At 35.5% G+C, this 7,957-nt stretch overlaps 1 pseudogene; it reads left to right on the forward strand.

Moving 5' to 3' along the window:
- The first annotated feature begins 259 nt into the window (after positions 1-259).
- On the forward strand, positions 260-1,191 carry LOC130679324 (olfactory receptor 6C2-like; annotated as a pseudogene).
- Positions 1,192-7,957: the final 6,766 nt, after the last annotated feature.

A 7,957-nucleotide genomic window follows, 5' to 3' on the forward strand; every position in this document is an offset into this window, starting at 1 on the left:
AAATGAAACATAAGATGGATATTTTCTATAAACCACATTGTGAAGAACAAGGTAAAGAAGAGTCCAGGAAATAGCAAGAGCAATCACTTCTACATCAGATTATTGATGCACTGAAAGTAAAATATGTGCTTCTTCTGACTTGCTTGTCTACTTTCCTCTACACAGCTTATTGAATATTATCTTTATATGCTTTATTTCTATCTTTTTTTTCTATTCCTCAGATTCAGTTTATGGTCTACTAGCTTATCTTAAGACAGTGATGAAAAATCATTCTGCAATAACATTCATCCTACTTGGATTAACAGGTGACCCTCAACTACAGGTTTTTCTTTCAGTATTTCTGTTTCTCACCTACATTTTCACTGTTGCTGGAAATCTCATCATTGTGCTTCTCACTCTCATGGACCCTCATCTTAAAACACCCATGTACTTTTTCCTTTGGAATTTCTCCATCTTAGAAATAATATTTACAACTGTTTGTGTTCCTCGATTCCTGTATAGCCTGACAACTCGGGAGAGAAGGGTTACCTATAATGCTTGCATCATCCAATTATTTTTTGTCATCCTTGTTGGGGCAGCGGAATTTTTTCTCCTAACTGCCATGTCCTATGACCGCTACGTGGCCATCTGCAAGCCCCTGCACTACACCACCATCATGAGTGACAGGGTTTGCACCATTCTTGTCCTTTGTGTTGGCTGATTGGGTTAATTGTCATACTCCCTCCGCTTAGCCTAGGAGTTCAGCTGGATTTCTGTAACTCATATCTCATTGACCATTTTGGCTGTGATGCATCTCCTCTTCTGAAGATTGTTTGCTCAGACACTCAATTTGTAGAGCAGCTTGCTCTAGTCATGGCTGTGTTGACCCTCATTTGTACATTAGTCTGTATAATTGTGTCCTACATATACATTATTAGAACTATTTTAAGACTTCATTCAGCTCAGCAAAAACAAAAGGCTTTCTCCACCTGTTCTTTCCACATGACTGTTGTTTCCATCACCTATAGAAGTTGCATCTTCATCTATATGAAACCAGCAAATGAGGGCATGGCTGTTAATAAGGTGGTGTCCTTGCTCAACACGTCAGTCATCCCTCTGATGAACCCTTTCATTTATACTCTATGGAACAAGCAAGTCAAACAAGCCTTCAAGGACTCAATAAAAAAGATGGCATGTCTTTCAAAGATTTAGGAAACTAAAAAGGCCTTCAAAATTAAAAATGCATATAAATATTTCATATTTGACTATGTGTTCTAATGCAAGTCTACAGTACAGTACTGAAATTACATTCAGATTAAACACCAAAGTTTCTTTTTTACTAGTGTTAGAAGTACAGACTTAAGTAAGCATAATGGCCTTAATACAAATAGACCTTCTTTTATAATGGTTCCCTTTGCAATTGACAATAAGTATAAATTTTCATAAATTTCAAACAACACCTCTTCTTATGTCTGTAATACAAAAAAGTAATAAAAATGCTTATTGTATTTTTTTTTATTCCTTTTTCAGTTTGTTCAAGGCAAAACTTATTTATCTCAGTATTCTTTCCTGGTCTAGCACCAGCTTTCACAAGAAGAATGGTTAAGTGTGATTCCTCATTTATCTGTACTGAAGACCACCCTGCTGCATGCTGAGGGTGAACTATTGCATTACACTAATGTGCTATTATAGTGGAAACTTTTTTGGTATTCTCATTTTTTTATTTTTGCATTACCACCCTTTACTTTTCTCCAGTTCTATTATAATTAATTGACATGTATCATTGTATCAGCCTTTAGTTATGGCATAATTATTTGATATATGTGTATAGATTGAGAAATGAAAACCACAACAAGTTTAGTTAACATCCATCAGTCACAGAGTTACAATATTTTCATGTGATAAAAGTTTTAAGATCTACTCTCTAAACAATAATTAAAGATAGATTGTTGTTAACTATAGTCAACGGGCTGTACATTATATCTGCAACTGTTTATGTTATAACTGGAGGTTTATGTCTTCTGACCACCTTTGCCCATTACCCTGCTCCTTACCTCTGGCAGCCACCAGTCTGTTCTCTGTTCCTATGCACTTAGCTTTTTTAAATTCCACATATACGTGATATCACACAGTATTTGTCTTTTTGTCTGCCTTACGTCAGATGCCCTCAAGGTCCAAATGTTGTCGAAATGGCAGTATTTCCTTCTTTTTTTAAGGCTGAATACTTTTTTTCACATGAGTTAATTTAACCAAAACAATGTTACTTCTCACCTCACCCTGATGCCAAAACTCTAATGACCCATTCCCGGGGACATGCCTCACATTTTGTTGATATAAAGTAGCTGTCTTCAAATTTGTCTCTTGTACACATTCCAGTTCATACTGTGTACACCATGCTTGAAAGTCTGTTAAAATGTGAGTCTGGTTATTGCTTTCTAAACAATGAGAAATAGTGGGGGTGGGTAGTGACCAAGGTCAGCATTGTCCTGAAAGAAAACTACCTCAAAGTAGGTCATTGTAGGTTCTTCACACAAGAATAGGTCAAACCCTAAACCAGAATATGTGTCTGCTTCTATAGGACTTCAGTTTAATCTACCCGTTCATTGTGTCCTCTAGTAAACCTTCCTGGTTGTGAACTGAATTTGCACTGAAATTATTTCATCCACAAAATTAGACTTGGGTTGCTTTCAAGAAGTCATGTAGCTACAGGAGCTACTGGCTTCTTTTATGGAAGTCATAGTTTTCTGACCTGTTTTGATACCTTGAGAATGGAATTTAAAATCCTGAGAGAATCACTTTTCTCTCTCTACATTCTCCAGATACTTAGAAAAAACCAGATTAAGTTACACTTATTATTTTCCTCATTTTCCACTGAAACATTCCATGAAAGTAGCTACTTGGTAAAAGCGAACCACAAGGGCAGCACACAGTCAAGGCCAACAACGCATCTCCTCACAGGAGGGCTACAATCCATAATGGATATTTCTGCAAATTAAGTTTAATATGTGCTTGACTCATGTCTAAGCTAAACTACAAGATCTGACATGGCACCTCATCCCTTGATGGCCTTTCCTGCTATTCCTGCCACCAGCACCCACCCCAAATAATAATAAACTCTATCAGGCAGCAGAGAGAGCTACTTGTATCATAAGGCGAGGGGCCAGCAGACGGCGCTGCCAAACAAAAAGAGTTTCAAGAGATGAGAAGATATAATCACAACCAATCACAGATTTACAGGAATACTAAGAATAAGCAAATCATCTAGTTAGAATTATTAGTCACTCTAGATTTTCAAAAATCTAGAATTTTGGAAAATGTTTTAATAGGAAGAAAAGAGCATAGGAAGATAATAGGTTTAACTGGAAATGGAGTCATGGGGAGCATATGTGACCCCCAAGCTTCAACCACTAAAAATTGAAGCAAAATATATTGAACCACCATTTTACGAATATTTGACACTAAACCCTGCTCTGCTCCAGTCTTACACAGACTAACACAGAACCTGAAAGGACAAACCTGTCTGCGAGTGATGCAAATGATACCAAAACAAGCCTAAAGAATCTTCACAGGAGCAGAAATACATCCGGCATTGAAAAAGTTAAATTCATTGTGCTCACCATAAATACAATTCACTGACTTGTAAAGAAGCAAGTAAACACAGCCTTTAATGAGAAGAACAATCAATACAAAGAGACCCCAAAATGGTACAAATAATAAAATTAAAATACAGCTGGAGTAATATTTAATTTAAAAAAATGTGATACTAATGTGGCATTGTAAAAATGTTAAAATAAAATAATACAGTTCAAACATTAATTATAACTGTACTCCATATGTTGAAGGAGAAGATTGATCATGTTAAAAAAAACATGATAATTATTAGAAAGCTGCAAATCAAGCTTACAGAGATGAAAACTATACCCTCATGAGAAAAATATATATTGAATAGTTTTAATATTAGTTAGCTATAAAAGAATAAATATTCAGTTAACTGGAAGAAATAGCAGTAAAAATTCTCTTTCTAAAACATACAAAGAAAAAACTTAAAAGTTTTATCAAAGCATCAGAGAACTCTAAGACAAAATCAAGAGTTCTGATATGTTGTGTAATTAGGGTCTCTTCAAAGGAGAAAAGAGTTACAAAAAAAGTATATGAGGAAATGAGTGAAAATATTTCAAAATACGGTAAAATTCAAAAAGTGGAAAATACAAATCTACTGGTCAGAGATGTTCAACAGACCCTACCCATAACAAACATCAAGTCACAGCAATTTTTAAAAATTGCTTATAACTAGTTTTAATGAGAAAAAATCTTTAAAGTTGCCAAAAATAAAATCTTATTACACAAAAAGAAGAAAATATGGGAATAACAGCACGCTTCTTGGCAGAAACAATGAAAACCAGAAGACTGAACAATGACATCCTGAAAATACAACAAGGGAGTGGTCACCTAGAATTGTATGACCATCAAAAAGATTTTATTTTAATTGAAGGTGAGATAGAGACTTTTAGAAACAGAAAACCTAAAGTAATTTGTCACCAGCAGACATGCCCTACAAGAAATGTCAAAGGAAGTCTCTTGGATAGAAATTATGACCAGATAGAAATGTGCACCCACCAAAGGAATCAAGAGCACCAGGAAAGATAACAACCTGGTAAATAGGTAAGATTTTTTCTCTTTATTTAAATAAGGCAAAATTATCATTGAGAGTTTAAAGCCAAAATAAAACATTTTGTGGATTGTTTCATTGTCTTGTATTTTAACTTTTTATTGTGGTAAAATATACATAATATTTACCATTTTTACTATTCTAAGTAGACAGTTCAGAGGAATTACGAACATTCTCATTAATGTTCAATCATCAGCACCATCTATCTCCAGAACTTTCTATCTTCTCAAACTTAAATTCTGTGCCCATTCAACAACAATATCCCATTCTCTCTACCTCAGCCTCTGCCAACCACCATTCTATTTTCTGTCTCTATGAAATTGACTATTCTAGGTAGTGGAGTCATACAGGTCCTTTGTGTCTGGTTTATTTCACTTAACATTATGTCTTCATCCATGTTGTAGCATGTGTCTGAATCCCAATTTTTTTAAGATTAAATAACATTCCCTGTATGTTTATACCACATTACTTCATCCATGCATTTGTCAGTGGACATTCGTGTGTTTACAATTAGTGTTCAAATATTGGTTCAAGCTCTTGCTTCCAATTATTTTAGGTATATACCCAAAGTAGAATTATTAGATAACATGGTGATTCTATGTTAAATTTTTTAAGGAATGTCCATAATGTTTTCAATAGTAGTTACACCACTTTACATTCCCACCAGAAAGGCCCAAAGATTACAATTTCCCCACTATTTTGTGGGTTTTTTAAGTTATGTAAAAGTTAAATGTACGAAGGCAACAGCACAAAGGCCAGGTGGGAAAGACAGAAGTCACATGTGTATGGTTCTTATTATATATGAAGTGAAATATTAATGGAAGGTAAACTGTAATAAATTTAATATGTATACTATAAAGAAATCCAAAAATAACATAACACAAGTTAATAGCAAAAAGCCAACAAGGAGAATCAATCCCAAAGAAGACAGGAAAAGAGGAAACAAGAAACAAAAAAATGAGAATAATAAAAAACAAACAGTACATTGGATTCAAAGCTAACCATATCAATAATCACATCAAATATAAGTGATTTCAACACCAAACTTAAAAGCACAGCTTGTCAGATTGAGAGGGGAAAAGAGACAACTCTTTTCTGCCTATAAGAAAGCAACTTCTGATATTAACACAGAAATGGTAGAGGGGTTAATAATGGAAAAAAATATACAGTAGCATTAACCAAATAAAGTTTAAGTAGCTATATTAACATCATATAAAATAGATTATAGCAAAGAATAATTATGATAAAAAGTTTCATATTTTAATGACAAAAGGAGTCATTTGTTTAAAAAAAATAACTATCCTAAATGCTTATGTATATAAATAACAGCTTCAAAATATGTGAAGAAAAAAGTGATAAAACTAAACTAAAATAAAATAAATACCTTCAATTATACCCAGAAATTTCAACATGCCTATCTCAATACTTGATTGAATCATTACCCAGAAATTCATTAAGTATGAAAAAGACTTAACACTATCTATCAACATGATCTAACTGACATTTATAGGGTATTCCAAGTACAACAACATAAAGAGCAGAATTGTTATAAGGTTCACAGATAATATTTACCAGGTTAGACAATATTCAGGGCTCTAAAACAAGCCTTGTCAAATTTTAAATGATTCAAATTACACCAAGTACGTTATATGGCCAAATGGAATTAAATTAGAAATCAATAACAATTTTTCCTGAGAAACACATATAATTGGAAGACAAATATCAAAATTTTGGGGATGCAGCTAAAGCAGTATTTATAGGGAAATTTATGACTCTGCAGCAATAGTGCTGATTACAATCATTGTAATGTGCATCATTGACTATAATCTTAGGCACACAGCCATGCCAGCTGTAAGGGACACTGGGTAGTATTTTATCTGGGCACTTTGTACCCTGCATAAAATTGGGGTTTGCTTGCTATGGACAAGGGAAAACACCAGACAGGAAATTACCAGTCCTTGCCACAGCCCATCAGTAAGTTCTTCAAAAATTCACTCTAAATAAAGAGACATATTTCCTTTCTTCCCAGCGCACTCCCCCTGCTTGGGAATATTATCAATCACTCTGCCAACAGTGGGATGACAGAGAGATTTGATGTGAATTGGCCAGTCAGTGTGAGAAACCTCAGCAGAGGAGGAGTGAGTGGACAGAGTAAGGGGACAGGAGAGACACCTGTTCCAGTCAAGGCAGCAGGAACACACCTGTGCTCCCTCATTTGACACAAGGTTCAGCATGAGCAGCAAGAAAGCAAACGTCCAGAAGCGATGTCAGAGATAGTAAAAAAATGCCTTTTTGAAGGTCACTGGGCAGTAATAAGACATAAGAAAACCAGAAACATGTCCTGGCACCAGGTAATTGTTTATCTACTGCCTGGGAAGCAAAACTCTCCTTTGCTTCAAATATGGAATGTAGGTTTCATTGCCTACCATAAATGTCATAAGTAGAGGGAAAATGTTGAAAATAAAGGCCACACAGCACTAGAAGAGTTTGAAATTTAAGTGTGGGGAAGTCTCTTAATATCAGGTCAAGCAGCTAGGAGAGTATTGGGGAAGAAGTGGGATCCTTGTATTCAGATAAACTTTTGTTCAAAACCTGCACCGCCATGGCAGGGCATTCCGACCATCATTTCTCTGCTCCTCAGTTTCCTTATCTGCAAAACGAGGGTAGTTTTGTTCTTTGACTAAATCTAAGATTTATGTCAAAGATAAATTATATATATATTATATGTTGCCAAATAGTGTCTAATTCTAGGAGAAATACGAAGATACCATAAAGAAATCGAAACAGAATTTAGATGACATTAGACCACCGTCAGTGTCTCTGAGGACATTATCCAAACTGCTACATGTGTTTTCACACTGTTGATTAGACTCCCACCAATTCATTAGTAACTTTTGAAACTGGGTCACTGAGGACTATTTTGTTGTTCGTTCGCATGTTCCCTGTGCTCTGGTGGCAGAATAGACATATAAAAGAAAGGATGCTATGTAGAATTTACAGGGCAGCCTGCCTCCCTGCCCAGGAAGATCAGAGGCACCCTCTGACAAAACCGGAGAGAAACTTTACCTCTAAACCACTCTATTCTTCCTTTGAATTAACAGAGTAACTGGGACTTCTAGTGTCATGTGCCATGATAGACTCGGTGAGGGAAGAGGGGACTGAGACTGGGCTCATTCTAGCAGGAGCTGTGAAAATCCAGGAGAGCTCTGTCAGTTGTCATACTCGGCTGTGAGTGCGTGCATGGGGGAGAGCCTGTCAGGAAGGGGGTGAGCATGCGATCGGCATGGCACATTTTCCTAAATCATCAAA

The sequence above is a fragment of the Manis pentadactyla genome, chromosome 10 (assembly GCF_030020395.1).
Source record: "Manis pentadactyla isolate mManPen7 chromosome 10, mManPen7.hap1, whole genome shotgun sequence".
Classification (NCBI taxonomy): domain Eukaryota; kingdom Metazoa; phylum Chordata; class Mammalia; order Pholidota; family Manidae; genus Manis; species Manis pentadactyla.